General features: G+C 41.4%; 1 long non-coding RNA gene across 1 annotated transcript; it reads right to left on the reverse strand.

The window, feature by feature from the left end:
* Window positions 1-2,161: 2,161 nt before the first annotated feature.
* Window positions 2,162-27,276, reverse strand: LOC309556031. The gene is made up of 3 exons (XR_014225296.1): window positions 27,190-27,276; window positions 9,566-9,785; window positions 2,162-2,239 (listed from the first exon to the last, which is right to left on the reverse strand). It is a non-coding gene; the product is annotated as an uncharacterized lncRNA (long non-coding RNA).
* Between the last annotated feature and the right edge of the window lie 262 nt (window positions 27,277-27,538).

Consider the following 27,538-nt stretch of genomic DNA (forward strand, 5'->3'; position numbering starts at 1 on the left):
ATAGACAGTTTAAATGCAATCAATATAAATTCCACCAAAGCAGCAGGAATAATATCAATAGTCCACAGTGATGATTCCTGGGAAAATTGTATGTGCAGATATACTGGATCACCACGACTGCCACCACCGTGCTCGAAGGGGGGAGAAGCAATGCAAACTCACCAGCTCCAATGGCTCAGTCACCCTCGTGACTGAGCAAACAAGCCAAATGTAAACCACATCCACTCAGGAGTCCAAGACGGGAACAATGGTATATGATCGGTCGGGCTCAGCAACATGTAGGGGAAAGAACAGTGCTCCACTAGTGTGATAACTTTTAACTCCCTTTATTTCAGTACATAAAACAAATATTGCACTCACATGTATCCAGTTAGACATCCGCATAAAATAGGGAGGTGTCCCCTTCCCATTTTTCTATGAAAGGCGGTACTGTCGGTGCCATCTCTGTCACCAAGATTTTATAAATATTAGAGATGCTATTCTTATTCCCCTCCGAAACACACATTTTCTCAAAAGGCAGCAACTCCTCTTCTGTTCTTAATGGTTTTGGTAGTGACGCCACAAAATATTTCAACTGACAGTATCGCCACTCATCTATTTTCCATTTTTTTTTGTTTTAACTCACCCATTGTGCATATTTTGCCTTTAACCAATATATCTTTTAATCTCATATCCTCCCCTCCCATCCAATTACCCCATAATTTTCCCTGTCCTGGTGGAAAAAATCTTGTGTCTTTTAATGGAATTAATGGTGAATTATATTTCCGTTTTTCTTTTTTATGATTTAAATCCCATACTCTCAGTGCCTGGTGTGTAATTATATGTGTGTTTGTGTTTAATTTTCCATATTGGGGTGGTATCCATATCATTTTACCTAAGTTTGAATTACTTAAAGTGTTTTCTATTTCTACCCAACTCTTTCCACTTTTTATCTTTCCCCATTTCGTGACTCGTGCAAGTAGTGTTGCATAGTAATACTTTTTGAAGTCTGGAACCGCTAGTCCTCCTTGATTTTTGCCATTCGTTAACACCGCATATTGTATCCTGGGTTTTCCTTTTTTCCATGTAAATTTAGTTATTGTAGCCAAAAGGGGCTCTAGAGAAAGGACAAACAACATCGGCAAGAGCGGACATCCTTGCCTTGTGCCATTGTGCATTTCAAATGGCTGAGTGGGTCCCATTTATCTTAACTCTGGCTGTAGGTTGGCTGTATAGTGATCTTATCCACGCCATCATCCTCATTCCGATTCCCAGTATTATATTGCACATTAAGCAGCACCAAAACCCATTTTTTATATATACTGTAGGTCCTATCCCATCAACACTGACTAAGTGGATGGGGGAATCAAGCGATTTTTTTTTTTCTTTTATGCAACCTGTGGTTGCAGTCTATGGCCGGCTTTAGTCAAGGTAGAATACTGCTGTTCACCCTTCTTTCATCTTCTTTATTTCTATATATATCACCTGAGTCCCAGAGCTCCTTCCTTTAATCACCACTATATATTATATATTACTAAATACCATAGGCTGGCCATGCACTAGCCGAAAAATCGTTCAAACACATTTTCGAAAAACGAAAAATCACCGTGAGAGCAGGCGATCGTGCCATCCTGTAATGACCGAATTTGGAACGATAAATCGTTTAATGGGCGTTTTTCATTCAGTTTGTCACATATGCCTAGTACAAACAGTTTGGCCGAGAAACACATTAACCTTTCAATTTATTGTTTGTTTGGCAGAATTTTCCAAACTGTTCCTTCGATTTTTCGGCTCTGAAAAGTTAAAATCGATTTTCTATTTGTGCCCATTAACTGGACGAAAAAGGAACAAATGACAGATTTGCGAACTATTTTTCGGTTAGTGTATGGCCAGAATTAGTGTAAAATTGGAAAGCCCTTTTAATAAAAGAACTTCAACAGATCAATTCACATTAAAACCACTTGTATGTTGCTACTATTATGTACAGGTACTCACTGTCACTCTCAGCATATTCTAATACTTCTAGGTTCCATATTGGCATTTGACATCGTCTGTTTGAAAGGTGCAGAAAAAAATATTTATCTAAATCAAAACCTGCATGCATTAAACTCTGACTAACCATGCTTACGACAGGTTCTAGTAACCTATCTCCAGGTACATCCTTCAATGTCATTTTGAGGGCGTTCCGATCTCCAGGAGAACAAGGAGTCAGTAGATAATCATGGATCTTATCTGGATCGAATGATGACTTTCTTCGTACCTAGAAAAAGAAACACACTTCTGTTACTGTTTTGGCATTTCTTTATTTTAACCAGTAAAGTGCGCAAGTAATATCTTATCGTCAGACCATTACCATAGATGGTATTTTTTTTTTACAGTCTATAAGCTGATGGAAATAAACAAAACATGTAAAAACGTACTGAATAAAATGAGCAATTTAAATGAATTAAAAGGCAAACATAGGTGACCTTAAACTAATACAGTATATATAGTATGTAATACAAAAAATCTTTGAAACTATTTTGATAAAAATACTTTACCAAACACCTGTAATTACCAAACACCTGTAATCAGCATAAGATAGGCTTCTATAAAAACCTTCTGCACATTTCATTGCAAGCAATGGATCTAAATAAAATTACCAAACACCTGAGCACTCATGTTCTAGCACTGCAGAAGACGTTGAATAAAGCCAACTGCACATTTCAATCACCTGGCAAATCTCAGTTGTTGGTATACCAGCAGTAAGATACTAGTGGGCTCTTGTAGTTCATATTTGCAAAGCAATACTATTGATCTATTGATCTGCCGCATATCCCTGCAGGATGGAGCTTTTATCAATCCTCCACTAATGTTAACTCAGATCTAGATGATTGTTACAATGCAAAATTAGACTCACGTTAAGTTTTTCTTGGTTGCTTATAACCCTTACTTAAAGTAGTTGTAAAGGCATATTTTTATTTTAAATAACAAATATGGTATACTCACCTGCTCTGTGCAATGGTTTTGCACAGAGCAGCCCAGATCCTCCTCTTCTTATGGTCCCCTGCAGGCACTCCTGGCCCCACCCTCCTGCCAAGTGCACCTACAGCAAGCAGCTTGCTGTGGGGGCTCCCGGGCCGCTGCTCTGTGTGTCTGTTCACACACAGCTGTGGTTTGGCCAGGCCCTCTGATCTCTTCTCATTGGCTTACTGGCTGTGATTGACAGTAGTGGGAGCCAATGACCATTGAGGAGGGAGAGAACCCGGATAGTCGAGGCTTTTGTGCACATCGCTGGGTCGGGATGAGGCTCAGGTAGGTATTGGGGAAGCTGGGGGTTGCTGCTACACACAGACTTTTTTTTTCTTTACCTTAATGCAAAGAATACTTGAAAATTAAAAACCTTCAGCCTTTACAACCACTTTAAGGCCCAACTCCAGGCAACTAAAAAATGGTCCCTGGTGGTGGCCTGTGCCCATTATGCAAGTTTTGATTGCCCGTTTAGGTCTAGAGGAACAAAAAAAGAAAATTGACCTTATCCTCTACTCCTCCCCGTTTCTGGACTGGTCCCCACAGCATCTTCTCCCCCATGCTCCAAAAGTTTAGGGTCCTGAGGTCTTCAACACCAAAGCAGGTCCTGCATTGGACATATTGACTCCAAGGGACAGTCCATTGCCTCAATGTGGGGGAGTGCCATCTGACTGGGTAGTTGAGGATAAAGTGAGTAAAAGTGTTTCTTGTCTCTCCTAGACAATACAAGCAATTAACCCTTACAGTGCAGGCACAGCCCTACTTTTCCTTGAGTTGGGCTTTAACCCTTCCTTATGACACCTTTTCCCTCCAACCCTGATTACAACCCTTGCTTCTCACTATATTACTTCTTCCATTTCTGACCTATTTCCTGTGACGGCTTGGAATTCTATCCTAACAAACATACAGAGACGGCATTATACACACTACTGGATATTTTGGTGTTATAGACAAAAGACTTTGATGCAATTTTATCCTTTACTCTGTTTCAATGTTTCTGTTATTGTTTTAAATAATAAAACACACAGAGCGCCCATGCGGGGGCCAAGGCATGGACACTAAAACACGCAGAGCACAAATTGTGCTAGCTAAGGCTAATTTTGCATGTATCAGAATTAGTAAAGTGTACCACTATTCAACTGCCTAAGTGCTGGCAACCACCTTAGAAGTTGAAACCTGTAGGATGAAGCAGAAGATGAATAAGATGAAGTAATTTGCAGAAATTGTCCCCTACCTAGTGACATGGAACAAAGCCCACTTGATCCTTGTGGATAAGGGCTTGAAGCTGTCTATTGATGCGGGTGCCCAAAATTTCGATATCTACATTTAAACAAAATTTCGATATCTACGTTATCTACCTTTAAGGACCATCCCAATGTGAACTTTCAGAGACATCAGGGACTGACAGGCAGCTTGTTTGAGGGCATTGAAGAGATGAGTTAAATGAGAATATTTCTTATAGTATAGACCTGCAAGACCAGTGGGACTTGGGGTCTTGGAAGGCTTAAGTGATTTAACAGCTGCAGCAACTCTGCAATGTCCACATCAAGAGACTGGGCCACAATTTTAGAAGGGCCAGAGGTAAGGTTACAGGAGCGCAAGTGGATTGGTTTAAAGGGTTGTCGTACAGAACTATGTTTTTTTGCCTAAAATATTAGCATAGGGCCTTGCTTTGTTGGCACAGGAGTAGAATTTGTGTTTCCTTATAGCTTTCTCCACCCAGTCTGTAAGAAGGAGGTCCAGTTTAGTAGCCAAGGTGCTTTGGGCCTTCCTGTTTGAGAGTGGATTAGGATTTCCAAGTGGATTTCCCAGAAGGGGGGAGAGCTCACAAATTTCTCATTCCAACAGCCCCTTTCACCAGGAAGTCATCTGAATTAGATATCCCCCAATAGTGGCTTTGTGAGATTTGCAGATAACTATTGGGGAGGACATAGACCCTACATTCTCTCAGAAGAAAGTTTAAATTTGTGTTATTGCAATTGAAGGAAAGTGTCTTGAGACCATAGGAGAGGCAGGTGCCATCGGAATGAGGAGCGGTCAGGCCAAGAAATTCTGCAGAACAACAGAAGCAGGTCATAATCTGACCAGGGTGTGGACAATATGGTAATCTTCTCACCTGGGGGTAAATAATGCATTGGCATAAATACATAGTCATTCCTACAGAAGCAATGCTGATGATTACAGTAAAAACTATTCTCTTGATCTAGTGAAGTTCCCTACAAGATTGCAAGATGTTATTCTTGAAGAAAGACGAGCATGAGAGATTCTTGGGAAGTATTGCGGAATACAACTAATCCCTGAGGGTGTTTTCAGTCCATTAGAGAATTGAGGGTTATATTAGAGTCCCCCATAAGGAGTACCCTGGTTATGATGTGCAGCAACTTTCAACAGATGAGAAAAGAATCTCTGTTGAAATTTGTTAGGGGCATATTAGGTAACTATAGTGACCTCCTGGTCGAAAAGCTTACCCTGTAGGAGTAAGTATTGATTGGTAGGGTCTCCAATTGTAGCAAATATTGTATTCGGTAAAACATATAAACAGCAGAAGAACTCAAAGTAAAGATCAAATAGGGTCCCTAACTGTTGAGGATTCTGGTGGAAGCATTTGTGGGGAGGGGAGCCAGGCTATCTACAGTGAAGACAAAAAGAAAAAAAAAAAGTGGAAAGGGGAGGAGGGGGGGGGGGGAATGAATCTTAATGCATGAGGCAAATTAAGTCACCCACCAGGATCCTAGCTAGGAACGAATTAAAAATTTAAATGAGAAGGGAGTCGTAGCTCATCAAGCAGGCCACAGAGGGAAAACAGGCACTTGTTGACTGTACGTGGAGAGGCTTGTGATGTTAGAAGAGTTCCGGAGAAATTACAGGTGGTAAATAGTCAAATTGGCCATGGACAGTGGACAAAACTTAAATGCAGGACTACAGGGATCCAACCAAGAGATCTGCAGAGCAAGATCATAGTGTTGAAATTTAACTATGGAAAAGGGGGAAAAACGGGGGGGTGAGGATTAAATGCAATCATAGGAGGTAACTTGACTAGCAGTAGCTCACGTTCATCTCAGGAACTAAAAACCAAGATAAAATGACACCCCTCAAGCAGCTTCAAGGCAGCAAACAGGTGTCATGTCCGCCAAAAAAGGTGGTAAATAGTCAAATTGCCAATGGAAACTGGGCAAAACATCAATGCAGCATAACAGGGATCCAACAAAGAGGTAGGAAAAATCTCACCTGGCCCATTGTTCATCCAGGATCTAAACATGGGGATCTAGACATTCAGAGTGTGCGAGGGAGAGATTGTTCACAGCTCGCTACCTTCTCCCATGCCGGGCTCAAATGAATGGAGGATGAGTAGGAAGCAGAAGATTTGGTTGGATTGCAGGTGGGATCAGCTGTTGACAGGAGTTGTATAGCTTCAATTTTGACTTTGGCTTCCTCAAGCATGATGATAGTATGCATTTGGCCTCGGCAGGTGACGATCGGCTTAAAAGGTATCCCCCTACTCATACTTGATTCCCTGGGCAAGTAGGGCTGCAGGTATGATTTCAATTGTCGGTACTTTTGGATTGTGATCGGGACAGATCTGCAAACAATTGGTATAAATGCCCTTGGAAGGGCAGGTCTGGTTTTTCCTGAGCAGCTTGAATGATAGTTCCTTTGGTTCGGTAGTAAGTAAATTTCATGATAGTGTCCTGTTGAGGACCATTAGGCTTCCTAGGGCCCAGAGCCCTATGAATGTGGTCAAAATATAGTCGGTCGATAGGGTTGGAATGCAAAAGCTCCTGGAAGACCATGGTGGCTGTGGAGGTAAGGTTCTTAATAAATTCAAGGAGGCCCCGCTACTGTAGATTGGCTCCAGTGAGAATAAGCTGCAGGACAGCTCAGTCTTCAGGTCATCCAGATCCTGCTCATGGCTGTCTAGGAGGGTGGTGGCAGCATCCATCTTGTCTCCCAGAGGACTAGTGTAGCCCTCCAGGTCTCTGATCTCCTTGGTCAAATGAATTCAGTTGCTGCTGTCAGCTCTTGTTGCAATGTGGATTTGAACCTGGCAAGGAGCTCTTTATTCTGGATTGGCTGTGTCTGCTGCATACTGGTCTGATATGTGGAGGACCAGTGCTGGCAATTATAGAAAAAGTTGGGCTCTCCTGGAAGTGATCTGAGTGCTGATCTGCTCAAGGGTGGAGGATCGAGGACTTCACACCGCTATACTCTTTTGCTGCTCACGTGCGCCCCAACCCCCTCCCCCCCCCCACACTTTCCCCACTCCTGTAATTTCATTCTTTATATCAATCCGCTTTGCTCATAATTATTGTTTCCACATTTATCCTGTACTTTTCACATATCCTTGTTTTTTATTCTATAAAAAGAAATTATACAAAAAAAAAAAACACTAGGGGGCGGATTGATACTGGATAGTGAAAAACACTATCCTCTCTCTGTAATACTCCACTGGGTTATGCACACCGCAGCCCATACTTTATGGCTTATTCATTAAGTGCAGACAGCAATATTGAATCTGCATTGCACCACAGAGTTCTCTCTGTTTTACACAGCAGAGTGAACTCCAAGACTGGGCTTTTGGTTTTCTTTAAAGCACAACTGCTATGGTGTATTAATATGCAGTAGTTCTTTTTTACAATTTATAAACATAAGATTTATGAATAAAAGTCCATCTTGTGTATAAAAATATTCAAAGTATAAATATGTGAAAAAATATTAAATATAAAATCCGTGAAAATTCCTTTTCTTAGGGGATGTGCCAGTGCTCTTTCAAAAACATAAATAGTGACTGGTAAAAGTGCAGGTGCTTGAAGCCTTCTTCCAGTGCAATGAATTATAAGGTGGGTAACTTACCAAATAGAGTGGGTCTCACATATCATATAATATTGAGACCAATCAAGCTTAATGGCAAGTTCCCTTTAAGAATCCTCCTCTGCCGCTGGTGGTTTTCCTCCTCACGGATCCATAGAGCAGCTCAGGTTGTAATAGATAAAAAGATAAACTCCAGATAGTGTAATATTGTAATAAAAGGTTTATTCCCAAAAAGTACTGAAGAAGTCATGTGGTATCGTGATGTAATGCGTAGGGCGTACACAGAAGCACACTACCAGAAGTGACATTACGGGACACAAACGCGAGTCCCGCGGCACACAGGCAGTAGAGAGTGATTTTAAACTGATGTGGACCGCACAGCGTAACTCACGTGACACACCATTGGACCGCAAGCTGGAATCACCTCCGCTCGCCACTCTGCATGGTCGTATTGTATTTCACGGATATCAGCACAATATATCCTTGCTGGAACCTGCTGATTTGCTGTTAAACTTTGCTAATTTTTGGGAATAAACCTTTTATTACAATATTACACTATCTGGAGTTTATCTTTTTATCTTTTATCTATTACAACCTGAGCTGCTTGATTGGTCTCAATATTATGATATGTGAGACCCACTCTATTTGGTAAGTTACCAACCTTATAATTTATTGCACGGGAAGAAGGCTTCAAGCACCTGCACTTTTACCAGTCACTATTTATGTTTTTGAAAGAGCACTGGCACATCCCTTTAGAAAAGGAATTTTCACGGATTTTATTATATTTAATAGTTTTTTTCACATATTTATACTTTGAATATTTTTATACACAAGATGTGGACTTTTATTCATAAATCTTATGTTTATAAATTGTTGATATTGGATGATTGATTGGCACTAGTTGTTTGCACAGTTGCACTTTATTGGGAATTTATGATTTTATGTATCATTATTGCACAGATTTATGGTTTATATATTTTAGCATGCGCTGTAGATAGCCCTATTTTTAGGACTATTTTTATCACTTCTACCATTTTATACTACTGCTGCTGCTATAAATTTATAATTATAATTTTAAAATAATTTTACACAATCCTTCACTAAATATATTCAATAAAATAAACTCCTAGGCGCGGGGAGTACACTTTTTTTTCGGAAAAGGGTACTTGTTTTTCATAGTTCTTTTTTACCGCTGCTTTTCCAATGAACACCTAAGAATGCATAATACAGTGCCTTCGAAAGTATTCGGCCCCCTTGAACTTTGCGACCTTTTTCAAAACTGAACTCGATGTGCAAAACTGATAGAGACATACCCCAAGCGACTTACAGCTGTAATCGCACCAAAAGGTGGCGCTACAAAGTATTAACTTAAGGGGGCTGAATAATTTTGCACGCCCAATTTTTCAGTTTTTTATTTGTTAACAAAGTTTGAAATATCCAATAAATTTCGTTCCACTTCACGATTGTGTCCCACTTGTTGATTCTTCACAAAAAAATTACAGTTTTATATCTTTATGTTTGAAGCCTGAAATGTGGCAAAAGGTTGCAAAGTTCAAGGGGGCCGAATATTTTCGCAAGGCACTGTACCTGTGGCAGTTATGATTAAAAGGTACAAATATTACAACAGATATTAGTCTTGAGGTGAACCTCCACAATAAATGTTTTTTTTTACAAAAAAAACAGTCAAGCTGTTCCATTATGTCTAATAAGCCCAGTAATACTGCAGAAGAATGATCTGCACTTAGTAAAGTCAGAAATGGTACAGTACCACTTTAAAATGAGTGGCGCACTGAACTCTCCTGAGAGGCCGCATTAAGGCGTCTCGCACGACTATGCTAATATCAGCACCAGAGTAACCATTTGTTCTTCTCCCCAGGTCTTGAAAATCTGCATCTGTGAGGCTGTGAGGTGTAGTTCCAAGATGAAGTCTAAACATGTCTGTTCGGGCGCGTTCTTCTGGAAGTGGAATGTAAATTCGCCTCCTAAATCTAAAAAAGAAGACAAATTCAATATGCAATATTGTTGACTAAATGTTGTAAAGATTTTGACCAACATACAGTAGAAGCACTGTCAAGATGATAAAAACAAACATACAATCCAAAATTATGCTTATCATCTGAAGTTGCAGACTATACCATTTGTAAAGATTTCCAAAAAAGCGAATTGTGCCTTCCATGAAAATACAATATATGACATTTGCCTCGCAAAACACTAGCTGCATTAAAAATGCAGATAAAACAATTATGTATATATATATTTTTTTTATCCAAAAAAGATTTTTATCAAAGATTTAGTAGCACCTTACATTGCCAACAGTACATGTCAGTGCAAAACACAATGGAAATATACCCTCCACTGAAGTTAATACCGGATACATATTATATATATACATCAATATAATGACATCTTCATACAATATAAATTCTGTCACATAACTTAGGACTAAACCTGTTACCTTACAAGTGCACTGCCTTTATCCTTCATGGAGATGAAAATTGCTACCCAGCATTAAGCCCGAGCAACCTGTCCATGATCAGATCCACAGGGGCAAGCCCCGGGACATCCAACTACAGTGCCCACAATCTCTCATATTTAAGCATACTGCCACTATGTTGGTAGATAATCCTCTCCATTCTTAACACATCACCCACGTTTTTAATCCATTCCCCTACTGTAGGAGGGTGCTCCGGCTTCCAATGTACCATAATCAGTTTTCATGCCTGGAATAAAACTCAAAGTATGGCCTTTCTGATATAGCTTTCCCAATTATACTCTTCCAAAATACCCAGTAAGCAAGCTTTCTGGTCCAGGGGGAGGTACACTCGAAACGCTGAGTTGACTTTATGTACTACCACCCCCGCCCAGTGAGAATATAACTTTGGGCACCTCCACAAAAAGGTGAACTAGGTCACCATGGTCACGCTTACACCTAGTACACTTTGCTTCACATTCAGTGAGCACGTAGATCAATAAGGAATAGTAAATGTGTTTTTCTTGGCTTCTTATGAAAGGAAAGGTATCAAAATAGGTGTGTTGCCACTGGTGACTTGTTTCTGATGGTACATGATTTGGGGCTGCCATCCTTGATGTCAGCACCCTTTGAACCACCTAGAAAAAGCATGTATAGCAGATGTCTTGGAGTGTCATTTACACATGCTTCATTCAATTCAGTAACTCACCAACTGTTGAGGGAATGATAAAGAAGACTACCCCTTTCCCTACCTTTAAAATTAAATAAAAAGGCTGCTCAAATATTCTTTAGCTGATGGGTTATAGTAAGCTGTTTTAAGTACAACCTGTCAGGATCTTGATCACCTGCTGATGGCACTGTGGTTCCCTGAGCTGAGGGGTGCAGTTCTGGTGGCCACTAATTGGTGTCTCCCTACTGGCTACTGGGAAGGTAAATAACCCCTCCCTTAATTTGCATCATTGCTTCAGTGTTTTGATTGTTAACAAGATACCTGCTTGGTGACCCCTGCCTTACCCTGTAACTTGTATCCAGTACCCTGTATCCTGTTATCTTGTATCTGCTCCCCTTGTTCCCATTCCTGTTCATCCTTTGTTTGTCAGCTTCCCTCCATTTGTAAATAGTTCGGTTGTTGGTTAGGTTTTGCTTCACTGTTCAGTTTTATTTCTAACTTCCTTTTTGCTTATGGTTTGTTGGTGTTGTATTGGTGGTAATTATTTAAATTAATAAACTTATTTAAATCATACTCAGTCTGATTCCAGTTTCTTAAGTGCAGCTACACTGAACTGGTCTTCCCCAATGCTGCTTGATACCTACATTTGGTATTCCTTACATAGCCATATCCAAACCTAACAAAATAATTTAGAAAGGATGATAAAATATAAAAGAGACTGGAAGAATTCTACCTGCCCATACAGCTTTACTTTACATTTACTGCACTTAGGTTTCATCGTTGATCTCTGACTCTTTCTCCTTTTGCTGTGCACATATGATTAAGGAACATCCAGCCTCTACAGCAATGAGATATTATTAAAGTGGAATTCCAGTCAGAAATCAAAATCTACCCTTCATTTACTTGATAAAAAACATAAACATCTGTATTATGCACTTTTTGGAGTGCTAAATGGCTTATTAGAAACAACTGTCTAATCAAGCCATTTAACAACCCTCCTCGACGTGACCGACAACGTTTGATCCATGCAGCCGAGTGTGGCTGCTTACTGACACTTTCTAGTAGCGTGGTTGGCCTCTGTTCTTCACTGCCGGTCAGTCATACCCTGTCCAGCCCCATCCACCCAGCCCTGTTCTTTGCTGTCAGCCAACCCTGCCCTTTACAGCCCCATCCGCCCTGCCCCACAACGTCTATGATCATATCTTAGCTTTCTATTGCCCATTCATGAGCCACCTCTGCCAGTCTCTTGGAAATGACGCTCCTAGGTCTTAATGTACAGGTCCACCAGCCACCATTTGTTTCATGTAGCGGGGAGATTGCAGCCACGTGACGGGGAAGACTTCAACCGAAAAAGGTGTAAACACAGAATTGTTTGTATTCTGGGGCATATTGAATACATTGTATTACAATATTCACTGCAGTAAATAATTTAGAGCAGTAAGGGTTCACAGAAACTTTAATGGCTATTTGAACTTGAATACACTAAAAAAATAAAAAAATAAAAATAAACAGTAAAGCTTTTTAGGTATCTTTCTTTTTTATTTAACCACTTAAGCCCCAGCCCTATTTCGGACACTTTTTGTTTACAAGTTAAAATCAGTATTTTTTCCTAGAAAACTACTTAGAACCCCCAAACATTATATATATTTTTTAGCAAAGACTCTGGAGAATAAAATGTCGGCCATTACAATATTTTTTGTCACGCAGTATTTGCGCAGCGGTCTTTAAAACGCCATTTTTTTGGAAAAATTATGAAAAATCACATTTCACTGCATTTAAAAAATACTAAACACTAAAGTTAGCCCATTTTTTTTATATATTGTGAAAGATGATGTCACGCCGAGTAAATAGATACCCAACATGTTATGGTTTAAAATTGCGCACACCCATGGAATGGCGACAAACTACGGTCAATAGAAATCTCAATAGGCGACGCTTTAAAAATTTTTAACGGTTACCAGTTTAGAGTTAGAGTGTAGCTCTTTTTTTTTTTTTTTTAATTATTGCTCACGCTCTGGCGATCGCGGCGATACCTCACATGTGTGGTTTGAACAGTGATTTCATTCGCGGCTCGACTTCCGTAAACATTTTCTTTTGTGCGCAAGGTAACGGTGACGGGGGTGGCTAAAATTTTTTTATTTTTTTTTTAACTTTATTACAGGTTTTTTAAAAAAAAAATAAAAATCTGATCACTTTTATTGCTGTCACAAGCAATGTAAACATCCCTTGTGACACCAATATGCAGTGACAGGTACTCTTTATGGAGGGATCGAGGGTCTAAAAGACCCTCGACCCCTCCACTACACTTTCATGTTTGCAAAACGCCGAAAACGGCATTTTTGCATACAGCCGTTTTTTAAATCTGCCGTCTTTTGCAGGAGAGTAACCCAGAAGTGACATCATGGACGCCGCCTCCGGGTTACGTCATCGGAGACCCGATCGAAGCTGCGGTGGGGCGGGAGGCCCAGGCAAAGTCATGGAAGGCGGCGGGAGGGGGGGACGTCCCCTCCTGCTCACCCGGGTAACGATCGAGCGGCTCCCAAGCCACATCAGTCATTACCGACAGAAAGCCGACCGTTGGCTCTAAACCACGGTACCGGGATGGTGCCTCTAGCTAGAGGCATCATCCCGGTATAACCCCACAAAATTTTACCGACGTAGCCCTACGTCACTTTGCGGTAAGTGGTTAATTGTGCTCCAGCTCTAGCTGCAAAGTCAAAATAGACAGGGGCTTCAGAGGAGGACCACCACTCCCCGTGTGGAGGTATCAGTCTCTCTAAGAAGGTCTGGGTAGGAGGCTGCACAGAAGGAACTTTGCTCTCCATGTGAAAGCAGTTGTCTCTTGGTAGTGCTCCAAAACACCCCCTGCCAAGGCAGAGCTACAGCTGTGCAATTAATGCTGTGTAGTAATTGAAGAGCTCTAGCTCTGACTCAGCAGGTGGTGTTTTAGAGCACTACAGAGAGACAACTGCTTTCACATAGAGAAGAAGGGTCCTTCTTTGCAGCCTCCTACCCAGGCTTAGACATTGAAATTACCACTGGATAACAATCATTAAGCAATCATTAATCAGGAAGTCAGGAATCAATTAAATACAGTATGTCTTCTATGCCCACTATTTGCTTTTGCCTAAATTGCTTTACGCATCATCTTGACCATAGTGAAGTATAGACTTACTAATGTGGATAGCAAATGCACACTGATTAAAAATTGCTTACTGATATGGATTCCCAAAAGCTAAAAGGAACCTGTCACACTCAGCCAAGGCTCGGCAGTTCCTAAATGTTTTGCAGGACAATTTCATGGGTCAGATGGTGAATGCATCGACAAGAAACAATGCGGTACTTGACCTACTGATTACCAACAATACAGACCTGCTCATGGATATAGAGATACGGGGCAACTTAGGAAAAAGTGACCATAGGTCAATTCGTTTCAGTATTAATCATAGTAATAGGAAACATAAGGGTAATATAAGAACACTGAATTTCAAAAGAGCCAATTTCCCAAAACTGCGCTCTCTGCTAGAAAATATCAAATGGGATAGAACCCTGGGAACAAAGAACACGGAGGAAAAATGGGAGTGCTTCAAGAGCATACTAAACAAAGGGATTGACCACTGCATTTCAAAGGGAAATAAATGTAAAAGAGCAAAACTAAAGCCTAGGTGGCTAAACTCCAACATAGAAATGCATATTAATGCTAAAGAAAAGGGTTTAAAAAAATACAAGACTGAGGGGTCATTGGCAGCATTCAGGCATTACAAAGAGTGTAATAAGAAATGTAAAGATGAAATCAGGGCGACTAAAATAGAACACGAGAGACATATAGCAGAAGAGAGTAAAAAGAACCCCAAAAAATTCTTTAAGTATATAAACAGTAAGAAAGCGAGGCCAGAACACATTGGCCCCATAAAAGACGACAAGGGAAATTTGGCCACAGAGGACAGGGAAAAGGCGGTAGTGTCAAATAATTTCTTCTCGTCAGTCTTCACAAAAGAATCGGGGGCTACACTAGCCCAGCTTGTAAGGCCAAACTAAATAACACACCTCAGGAAGTACCGCCATGGCTAACAGAAGATAGACTTAGAACTAAACTAGAGAAACTTAACATAAATAAATCACCGGGACCGGATGGCTTGCACCCGAAGGTTCTTAAAGAGCTCAGCCAGACCATTATTCATGATTTTTAAGGATAGTTTACAGGCCGGTAAGGTGCCAGCTGATTGGAAAAAAGCCAACGTGGTACCAATATTTAAAAAAGGGCCGAGATATATCCCGGGTAACTATAGGCCGGTCAGCCTAACATCAGTAGTCTGCAAGATTTTGGAGGGGATGTTAAAAGACCACATACAAGACTTTAGTAATGAAAACAGTATTATTAGTAGTAATCAGCATGGATTCATGGAAAATCGTTCTTGCCAAACCAATCTATTAACCTTCTACGATGAAGTGAGCTGCCACCTAGATAAAGGTAAGCCTGTGGATGTGGTGTATCTGGACCTTGCAAAGGCCTTTGACACCGTTCCCCACAAACGCTTACTGTTCAAACTAAGGAAGGTAGGTATGGACCATAAGGTGAGTACCTGAATAGAGAACTGGCTCCAGGGGAGAGTGCAAAGGGTGGTGATTAATGGGGAGTACTCGGATTGGGCGGGTGTGGAAAGTGGGTCCCCCAGGGTTCTGTCCTGGGGCCAATCCTGTTTAATTTATTTATAAATGATCTAGAGGAGGGGATATCTAGTACAATCTCAGTATTTGCGGATGATACTAAACTAAGCATGCCAATATCTTCTATGCAGGATGTGGAAACCTTACAAGCGGACCTGAACAAAATAATGGGGTGGGCAACTACATGGCAGATGAGGTTTAATGTTGAAAAATGTAAAGTAATGCACTTGGGTGCCAGAAACCAGAAAGCAAGCTACTCACTAGGGGGGAACCTCTGGGTGAATCTAAGATCGAAAAGGACCTGGGGGTACTGGTAGACAACAGGCTTGGAAGTGGCATGCAATGCCAAGCCGCTGCAAGCAAAGCCAACAGAATACTGGGATGTATAAAAAAGGGGATTCACTCCAGAAATAAAGAGATTATTCTCCCTCTCTACAAGACTGTGGTCCGGCCACATCTGGAGTATGCTGTCCAGTTCTGGGCACTGGTCCTCAGGAAGGATATGCTGGAACTGGAAAGAGTCCAGAGAAGGGCAACAAAAATAATTAGGGGAATGGAGGACATCAGCTATGAGGAAAGACTACAAGCACTGAACTTATTCTCTCTGGAGAAGAGACGATTGAGGGGGGATATGATATCAATGTACAAATACTGTACTGGCGACTCTAGCATTAGGAACAAACTATTCAGAGAAAGGGAATACAATAAGACACGTGGCCACTCACTAAAACTAGAGGAAAGGCGGTTTAACCTTAAAATACGTAGGGGGTTCTTTACTGTCAGAGCAGTAAGGATGTGGAATTCTCTTCGGCAAACAGTCGTATCAGCAGGGAGCATCGATAGTTTCAAAAAGCGATTAGATGGGCACCTTAAAGACCACAACATACAGGGGTATACAATGTACGGTTAACAACAAACACACACACACATCATAGGTTGAACTGGATGGACTGATGTCTTTTTTCAACCTCACTAACTATGTAACGAATACCTTGTCACTCTCACATTTCCACAATGGTTATTACGGACATATCACCTAACTCATTACAAATGCCAATCAAATTCCCTGCTGCTACCCCTAATGGGCTATAAATATTTCACTCCAGGCATACAGTATCCAGTTTTCCAAAATTTGGCATTACAGAATATTACCTTCAGAACAGAAATACAATCTTACAGGATTTAAGGGAAGTGTGGGGAGCCATATTTTCATTTTTTTTGCAGACATCTACAAATATCCACATTCATACACTCTTGTCCAAAACCTTTTTGCATGTCATCAGACCTTAACCCAGTAGAAACACTAATGATTAGCAAAGATACTTAAAAGCATTGCATTCTGCAAACACCTGTATTAATATAAGACAAATAAATTATAAAAAAAAATGCATTTATAAGTGAACCAACAGACAAAATCATCTTAATGTATAACTGACAATATGTTTAGTTTTAGATAGAGTGGAGAGGGTTTGGAACATCTGTCAGGTTTTTATTGCTGCTTGTGTTCCTGTTAGGGAGATGCACCCTCTCTATTTGTTATGTTTACCATTATCAGTGAAAGTGAAAAAAAAATCCCAAAATGTTGGGTTCTACCCAAAACAGTAACATAGGGGAAATATTCCAATGGGGATTCTAAGTCTGTTGACAATGGTGACAACCAGTGATTCTATCAGTTTGGAGTGATTTCCTCATACTTTTCGTTTTTTTCTATCGGACAGGAACTGAAGGGAAACCTTGCCACTGGGACACAGATGGCAAAAACCCTCCCTTACTATATAAAAAAAAAAGAAAAGAAAAAAAAAACACATTGAAAGGAAAGCTTGCCCAGTGGACACAGATGGCAAAAACCCTCCCTAAAGGCCCGTACACACGTACCGATCGTCGGCATACAAACGTCGGTGGACGAAGGATCTGCCGATTGTACGCGTGTTAGTATGGTGCCTCCGACAGATGTCTGCGCACAATCCGCGGACAAAAGTCTTTCTTGCAAACATGAAAATATTTGTATGCCGACACCAGAACGGACGATTGTTCGCCTGTCAGTACACAATTCTGCCGACACACAGCTACAAATCCCAACACGCATGATCAAACCAAATGAGTTCCCGGAAGAATTTTCTCTAGTAAACTCAACATTTTATTCAGAAAGAACTTTCGGCTCGCGGAAGTCCAAGAAATAGGTGAAATGCGGAGCACATGCTCATCTTGATAAATGTGAGAAGAAGGAAGATGCTGCTCATAATGCCATACTTTTCTAATAAAAAGGCATGTGTTCTGTTATGATGAAGATAATGTTTGTCTATTCTATCTGTTCTATCAAATTTTAGAATTAAATAATTTGAACTCTTCACCATTATTTTTGTATTTTCACACCAAAGATCTAACTATTGATATGACCCTTTATTCTTTTATGAATTAATGTCTAAAACATATTTTTCAGGTTATGCACAATATTAAACATGTTAACAAATTCAGATAGGCCATTTTTTATTTTCATTTTCTTTATTTTTTGGATCTCAGCAAAAAAAAAACAAAGCAAACATCAATACTTTCCGTATAATAAACTAAACATAAAAAAGGTCCATTTGGACAAAATTAAACTAGAAACTGGCAAACAGGGGTAAAATAAATAATAGGGGGTTACACAAATTAAAGTTGCTGGTAACTGTAATCAGGTTGCCATGAGGGCAGGTTTGGATCCTGCTGGCCATATTGCCACTGGCCATGTGGCATTTGGCGAGGTGGTGGGTGTTGTGGAGGTGGAGGTGGAGGTGGAGGTGGAGGGCACGGGTGCTCCTGGCATGCGTGGCTGTGCTCAGTAAGTATGCCGTTTTCAGCGTTTTGCAGCACATCCAGAATAATTTTTCTGGCATACTGACACTGCCTGAGGTCCACCTTATCCAGGATTTTGGCAGTCATATTCCCGAAGGACTCATTGGCCTCCGGTTTCCGACGTAGGGCTATGGTGGCCTCCTGGATAAACTCGTCGGTGATGTCATCCACGTGCTTCCTCTTTTGCCTCCGTTTGGCAGGAGGAGGTGGTGGTGGAAAGAGTTCCGCAGGCTCCTCAGGCTCCACAGGCTCCCCAGGCTCCTGGCTGCAACCTGGCTCCTCCTCAGTGACACTTCCCTGTTGATGAAATGAACAATTGATTAGAATGTTATAGTGTATATAAAAATGCATGTTTGTTATATTATTGTGAACAAATAGCAGACTTTACATACAGTGGCATATCTAGGGTCTCCAGTGCCCTTGTTGAGGAGCTGTATTTGGCAACAACCCCCCCCCCCCCAAGATCAATGTAAAACTGTAACCCACCCCCCCAAAAAAAAATTAAAGGGCATTAAAAGTTTCTAATTTGCCCCTTGTTTGCCCAGTGTAGAGCTCTCTAGTGGGCAATCATTGTCTCAGGTGTGAAAAAGAAAGAGAGGGTTGAGAGATAGAGAGAGGGAGAGAAAGAGGGGGTGTGAGAGAGAGAGGAGGGGGTTGCAGAGAGAGAGGGGCCTGAACTTGCAGAGGACTTGATGTAGGGCATTGAGGGTGAAGCAGTGCAGGGAAACATGAATAAGGAAGCCACCTGCCTTGCTGACCCAGAGTGAGAGACCAGAGACATGGAAGCAAGGATGGATGGATCATTTGCAGGAGCTGTTAGTTTGTTAGTTTTGTATTAAAAAAGGTTGAGCCAGAGGAATGCTGAGGCTACAGCAGTGTTTCTTAGGACCAGAGGTGTGCTGGGGATGCAGCAGTGTTTGTAAGACCGGAGGGGTGCTGGGGATGCAGTGAGAGGCAGTCTCAGTCTCCTGGTCTTTTGGCTCAGCTGCTCTCAATGTTTTACACCTGCATGAAGCAGCTCTCAATGTTTTACACCTGCATGAAGCTGCTCTCAATGTTTTACACCTGCATGAATCCGCCTGCAAACTGGGGGTTCTGGGGTGTGCAGGCTGAGTGGATTGTTAAAATAAACAATAAAACAATGCCAATGTTTTTGTGACCCACCCCCCTTGGCCTGCGCCCCTGGCGGTTGCCTGTCATGCCAACCCCTTGCTATGCCCGTTTACCTAAAGGGTCAATTATGGTTTAGCTTATAATTTTGTTACATGATTACATTTTAGCAGACAATATATTGTGAAATGCCATACCTGAGTAAAACTCTCCTCCAGGAAATCCTCATCCTGGCTTGGATCAACTGACACTGAGCCCTCTGCCGAAGTAGAAGGCAGTGTTGAAATTGACGGCCTGGATTCCATGGTGTCTGCCAGGAACCGCATGTTATCAAAGTACCACAGCCGTGGTACATATACATTCCGTGCCCCTGCTCCAGACTGGGTGGACTCCTCTATTTTTTTTAACTCCCGCCTGTAGGCAGTGCGAATACTGTTTATTTTTTTGCGGATATAAGTAAAATTTGCCCCAGGACAGACGGGCTTGTAGAAGGCCACCAAATGTTCCATGGCCTGTTTTCTGAGTTTTCGATTTTTATAATCTGCGGACTTGACTTGCCACAAACAGGGCAGTTGCCTGAACTCATCAATAAAACTTATTAAAAAGTTGTGGGTGGTGAAATTGTCCACCATATTGCAGGACAGTATATGCCTGCAAGACACAAAACAACACAAAACATATTAAAATAGCATGTATTTTGGCACATAATAAAGATATTCCTAATAAAAGCTGTATAGGGCCCAAAACACACACTTTCTATTAAAAGAGTCGTACCTTTGTTTGTGGGGAAAAGTCGTGATTCGCCGCTCGATCGTGCTCCAACTCTCGATATGTCCGCTAGCGAATCGTCGGCCGAACGATCTGGCGTCCTTTAAATACAGCGCAGGCGTCAACTCCTCCTCCAGTGGCGGGCTTGTGCAGGGGTGTGTACGTGCCGAAGATCAGGCCTACATGCGACACTCACACCTGAGGCAGTGGAATAATCATTGTTTAATTAGGAACCATGTCTCAACAATCTGGGAGCTCAATTAGTGGGGGCCGAAGTGATTGGGCCACCCGAAAATCAAGGGCTACACCCATGTCAAAGCCAGAAATGGTGGAGATGGTCTCCATTTTAGAAAAAATGGATTACGATGGAAAGTTGGCAAATTACGATCGGCCCAATGCCAGGAAAGATGGCATCATGGACAAGGTGGTGGCCTGTTTGGTCAAAAAATTCGGTGTCGAGCGATCGAAAGATCAGATTCGGAAACGGTGGTCTGACCTCAAACACCGTGAGCAGGATCAGCTTTCCCAAATCCATCGGATTTTGAAAAAAAGTAAGTTTTATTTTTTCTTTATTTTTTTAATCATGCAATATGTTTTTTATAATTTGGTGTATGTTGTATTAACATGTCTAGATTATAATGTCTATGTAAAAAGTTAGATTACTCATTTTAGTTGTCATGTCGTGATTTGATCGATCTATTGTTGATGTTTTAGTATATGACATTAAAAGTCAGGAAGCCATAGTTAAAAATATATGTATTGTGTTGCAACGAACGTTCTTTCCTGCACGAATCTTCTCAGCAAACATTCCTATTAATCACAGATTATTATTCAAACCTTTAAATAGGAGAAAAACGTAAACTCCGTGCCAAACAATGGGAAAGGAGGAGGAGAGGTTTGGCAGCTCCATCGGCAGTTGTGGAACAAGATGAGGACATGGGCACAGAAGGTGGCACAGATTCCACTAAAGGTAATTGGTTCCTATGCACTGTCAAACATTAATGTACCATATTTTTCGTAGCTAACCATGTACATGTCTTCATATTTGTTACTAAAAGAGCTATCAAGCAGGGCACCATGTCCTAACAAATGTACCTCTTGTGACTTTTATGATATGGCCAATGTTTTGTATTATGTAGATGAAGACATTATTCCGGAAATAATCCTGGTGGAGCCAACAAGTGATGAGACACCAGAGCAACAAGAAGGTTGGTAGTCACAGATTTTTGTGTAGTGGTATCATAGAAATATGTGTATTTGCAATGATTGTTTAACCTTATATTCTTGTATTCCCTTACAAATTTACATTGCAGATGTTGCATCATGCCAGGATGTGGCATCCCCAGCCAGGTCAGAAGCCCGATCTCCTGGCAACTTGCCAAGCAGCATGGAAGCCAGTTCCGAAACTGTGGAGGAACCAGGACCAAGTGTCCAAGAGCCAATTGTGTGCCCACGTAGGTTTTTTCAGAATGATTTTTATCAGTGTTATTTTTAGCCTCCAATTTACAACACTAGTTCCCTATGGGAGCCTCTTTATTTGAATGGAAGTCGCACCGTAAGTCGGATCAGGATGCTCTGACTTGCGGGGCCACTTGCGTTGTGAAGATTTTTGAGGGGGAACTACACCCAAAAATTGAACAACCCACCGTGGGTGTCCCCCCAAGTTCACAACCAGGCCTTTTGTGTGTGGTATTGAGTTTGAGGGTATGCCCACAACAAAAAGACAGCGTGGGTTACCCCCAAAACCCCTACCAGACCCTTATACAAGCATGCAGCTTGTCAGGCCAGGAAAGAGAACGAGCAAGCGGACCAAACACCCCCTGGACCACAGCAGGACACATGCCCTCAACATGGGGGGGTTTTGTTGCTTTGGGCCAGGGGGCCTCTGCACCGCACACCCAAAAGCACCTTACTCCCATGTAGAGGAGGACAAGAGCCTCATCCCCACAACCCTGTCTGGTGGTTTTGGGGGGTCATGCGGCCAGGGGGTTCCTAGGACTTTGGAAGCAACCTTTAACAAAGGGTGGCCCCCAGATCCCAGACCCCAATCACTATGTGAATGGGTATGGGGTACATAGTACCCCTACACATTAACCACATAAATGGAAGTGTATGTGAATAACGACAGGAGACGTTTATGAAATGTTCTTAAATATCTTCATCCGGTCTTCTCCACTCTGCTCTTTGGATCTTCTCCTCTCCACTCTTCTGCTGTCCAATCTTCTGCTCTTATGTTGTCTGCTCTTTTGCCCTAGGCTCTTCTTCTTCCTCCTGTCCTCCTCCAATGCTGTTGCCGTGCATTCTGCCCGTCTCTGGTCTCTGCATCTTAATATATATACATTACAACCATGCCCTCACAATGACGTCATCATGCGTTCACACCCCTAATGAATATATAGTAAGCTCAGGAGACCGGCAGAATCATCAGCAACAGCATCGGAGGAGGACAGGAGGAAGAAGAAGAGCCTAGGGCAAAAGAGCATAAGAACAGGGTAGGTATTAACTCGAGAGGAATTTAAGATTACCTGGACACCAAATGTTTCTCTATTATTATGACCTCATGTAGGTGATTCACATTGACTCATTTTTTTTTGATTTTTACAGACCATGTTTTACATAGTTGCACATTAGCCAAATTGACCCGTGAGGCTCTCCAATGCTGCGCAGACCTGGAACAAATAAAGGAGACTGCAACGGCATTACAAATCAAAATGCGCAATTTTGTGGACATGATTGGCAAATTTTAAGCCACAATTTTACTAGGTTTTTAATGTTTGTATTGGGATGTTCCTGATGTTACAATTTTTTTAGAATGTTTTAGGGCATTTTAATTACACTCAGATGTTAAAGAGTGTACCCAAGTTTGGGAAAAGCACTTTACAACACCCTAACCCTAACCCTAACCCTAACCCTAACCCTAACCCTAACCCTGTGAATGTTTGATACTAAAACGTTTTTACATTCAACAATGTGTGTTCAATTCTTTATTAGACTTTAGTTGGGGGGTCGAGGTCTAAAGCTGTGTAAAGAAGCACTAAATGTATGATGGCTGTCCTATTCCCATATTTACATGTTAATGAAAGCATTTTGGTCACTGCCATATGCGAGTTGCTGGAGGTGTCAATGAAATGTTAAAGATACCCCCAGTTTTAACGCATATCACAGTGCGATCTGACATTTCACACAGGATCGGATCACACAAGTTTGAACGATTGTGCGATCCTATCCTGATGCGGCTGAATAAATGCATCATGTGCGACTTTTGTGCGAGTGCAGTGCGAATTGAGCCATACAAACTGTATAGCTGATTTTCGCATGAACATCTGATCGCATGTAATAAAGGAGCAGTGCGCTACGATATTACATGCCATCAGATGTGCAGTGTGAATTGAGACATACACTTTGTATGGCTACATTCGCACTGAACACGCATACAAGTCGCACATGACCCTTTATTTCTGATGTATCTGGATTGGATCGCACAGTGCTTAACACTTGTGGAATACAATCCTGTGGAAAAAGTAAGTGGCGGGTCACCCTTATGCAATGCTGGAAGGCTGCAAAGTCGCAGACTTCCCGCATCGCATAAGTGTGACTCAACACTCAAGGTACTAGCAGTCCTAGGATTCAATATGGCATTGATATTGCCAGTAGCAATCAGTGTAGGGAGATCAGTGTAATCTATAGTGTATTGCTTGTTCGTTGCTCTAGTTCACTTTCCATTACCTATATATATAACACTTTGAGATGAACAATGATCAAGTTTCACATAACACTGACATATCCTAACATTGGTGGGCAGTGAGAAGGATGTCATAAATGAACACAACATAACAGGTGTAGGTACTTTGTTAATACCCTAATGTATTATATGAAATATATAGTATGGGCAACTTCTGGACAATGAACACCAATGTAAGGTGACATTAGATGAACCTTGGGTGTGACCTAGTTCTCAATGTGACAGGGTTTGTGTACATTTTGTGGGGTGCAGAAGGCCCTTGTATTTACACCACTGGCTAAAAAATAACACATGGCCATCATCACTTTGGATCAGCTGGTGAGAGACTACAGTCAAGAAACACACTGATGAATGTATTAACCCTTCCAAAGTCACACATATATAACACATGATTAACCCAAATAATTGTGTTTGGCATATGTGCCCAAATGATTATAATCCACAATACAGAATCATTGCAATTTTTGTTTAATGTGTTGAAAAATAATATATCTCTGACATTTATCTTGTGTGTCCAATCTTTAACAAGATTAATGGGTGTGTGACAGTGATTGCTGCCAGGACACAGCTCCTCTCCCCACGAAATAGTCCAGATATTCCTGGCGGATCTGACGGGCCCTGTGTGATGCCAATGCTGACCGTCCAACTTCCATTGACGTCATGGACTCCACTTGGTTAGAAGGTTGGGCCTCTCCACTTGTACCTGGCATAGCAGGGTCAGTATCCAGTTGCTGCAATACATAATTTTGTGCATTCCTGCGTAGGAAGTTGTGCAAAATGCAGCAACACAAGACCACATTATCCACTTTGTACAGTGCCAGGTTTATGGACGTCAGGAATATCCGGAACCGGTTGGCCATTATCCCGAAGGCATTCTCCACAACTCTGCGAGCTCTGGACAACCGGTAGTTGTAAATCCTTTGGTCTGGGGTGAGGTTCCTCTGAGGGTAGGGCTTCATGAGATGCTCCCCAAGCGCAAAAGCCTCATCTGCGATAAACACAAAGCTCATACCCTCAACAGTTTGCTCCCTGGATGGCAGGTTCAGAGTGCCGTTCTTTAGACGACGAGCGAACTCCGTCTGATCAATAACTCCCCCATCCGAATTGCGGCCATTTTTGCCAATATCCAAAAAAATAAACTCATAGTTTGCATTAACTATGGCTAGCATGACTATACTAAAAAAACCTTTATAATTATAATAAAATGTGCCGGAATTCGGAGGGGGGACAATGCGGACGTGCTTCCCATCAATAGCACCCCCACAATTGGGAAAATTCCACTTCTCCAGAAATTGATCAGAAATCTCCAGCCATTGCTCTGCGTTTGAAGGAAACTGTGGGGAAAAAATAAAAACAAAAAAAAAAAATAAAATTAGTGCTTGAGCACATCACATTATTAATTACACACACAGTTGTCTGTTAAATGCTTATGCAACTTGCTAAAAAAATATACAACAGGAAGGCAAAGGTTTGGATATGGGGATGTAACATCTACATACATTTCTTTTCAACCTCCTATTGTTCTTATATTGTAAAGGGCCATACACACTAGAAGATTCTCTGAAGACTTTTTCGTGCAGATTTAACTTTTCTATGTAGTGCAAGGGCCTACCAGATTGCATAGGATTTGAAAGTGTTTGTTGGACCTCATATTATTTGGTTTTGGTAAATCGGAAGGATAAATTGTTCTGACAATCTTCTAGTGTGTATGGCCCATTATACTCACCAGCTAGAGCTGAGATTTACAAACTACGGCCCTCCAGCTGTTGCAGAACTACACATCCCATGAGGCCTTGTAATTCTCTGACATTCACAGACATGACTAGGCATGATGGAAATTGAAGTTCGTGAACAACTGGTGGGCCATAGTTTGAAGACCTCTGAACTTGAGCTTTGGTATATGCTGACTTTGAGATTTAGCATGTGGGTGGGGGGATGGGTAAGTAAAACTGGGCATTTATACATCAATTAGGGCTTGTGGTCAGTGAAGGTTTTAACATCATTACATAAACATACACAATCATAGGTGGGAATGGATGGACTGATGTATTTTAGATAAATCATTAACTAGGTACTAAAACATTGGCCAAGGAATAATTGTTTGAGGGAAAGCAATAAAATGACCCAAATTCAAAATACTGTTAACAGGCAATGCGTTTAGGGACACATAGGAGAGAATGGTGGGGTGGTTAGTGGGTAATTTTACAAATGGTTAAAGATAATCTACATCTTTACTACTATGTGCATGCGGACAGAGGGTAGTTTACAAATAATGGCCTGTGTCAATTGCTGTACATCCAAAAACATCATAATTCGGGTGAAACTAGTAATACATGTAATGTAATGTAAAAAATCAAACATACCTTGATATAGTCCTTCTGCAAGACCTTGATGATGGCAGAGCAGGTCTCAGGGATGATGACTCCAAGAGCTTGGGGGGAGATGCCTGTGGTGAACTTCAGATCCTGCAGGCTTCTCCCTGTTGCAAGATACCTCAACGTCGCAATTAACCTTTGCTCAGGAGTAATTGCAAGCCGCATACAAGTATCCTGCTTCAGAATATAGGGGGACACCAGGGCAAGAAGACGGTAAAAGATGGGATCCGTCATCCTCAAATAATTCCTGAAGTCATCAGGATTATTTTCCTGGAGCTCCCTCAGCAAGGACATATGAGAAAATTGATCACGGTTAAGCAACCAATTTTTCGTCCAGGAGGTCCGCTTCTTCTTCCTATTGCTCGTACGTCGTCTCAGAGCCAAAACTCCAACACTAACGACAGCAACGGACGAATTCACGGTCGCCATAATAAATTCTCGAACGATGTCTCGGAAAATAGCGAAATGTCGTCAACCAAACAAATGCTACCGAAATCAGCGCGAGATGCCCAGAAGGGTCACGGCCAAACACTCACTTCCTCTTTTGTAGCGGCGAACGTGCGTGGAACGTAGTGACGTCATTTTCTGTCGGAAGACAAATGTCCTGGGCAAGTTTGGAGCACTTTTCAACAGACAAACAACAAACACACCAGCCGCGAACATTTGTAGGACGTTCCGTCGGCCGACGATCGGTACGTGTGTACGGGGCTTTACTCTATCAAAGTCTCTAGTTCTACTTTAAACAAATTTAACTTACTGCCTCCGGATGTCAGAATCTAATAGCCATGGAATACTTGTGGCTCCAACAACTAAGATACCTTCATTGTTAACTCCAACAGCTGTTTTGAATTGAAAAAAAAACATTCAATTATATATGAAGTTCATCACTCTTCCCAAAAAAAAGATGTTATAGAAGTCATATCTTGCCTTGCATTTGTACCAGGAACTCTGTTTTAACTGACCCACACAGGGAGTCAATCTCATCAATAAAGATAATGGAAGGTTTATGTTTCCTTGCAAGTTGAAATAAATTCTTCAACCTGAAAAACAATTTTGTAAACCTTAGAAAGTGTTTACATTTTTTTGGAAAACAACTAGGCAAAATA

Source organism: Pelophylax lessonae (genome assembly GCF_965119305.1).
Source record: "Pelophylax lessonae genome assembly, chromosome: 5".
In the NCBI taxonomy this organism is placed as follows: Eukaryota; Metazoa; Chordata; class Amphibia; order Anura; family Ranidae; genus Pelophylax; species Pelophylax lessonae.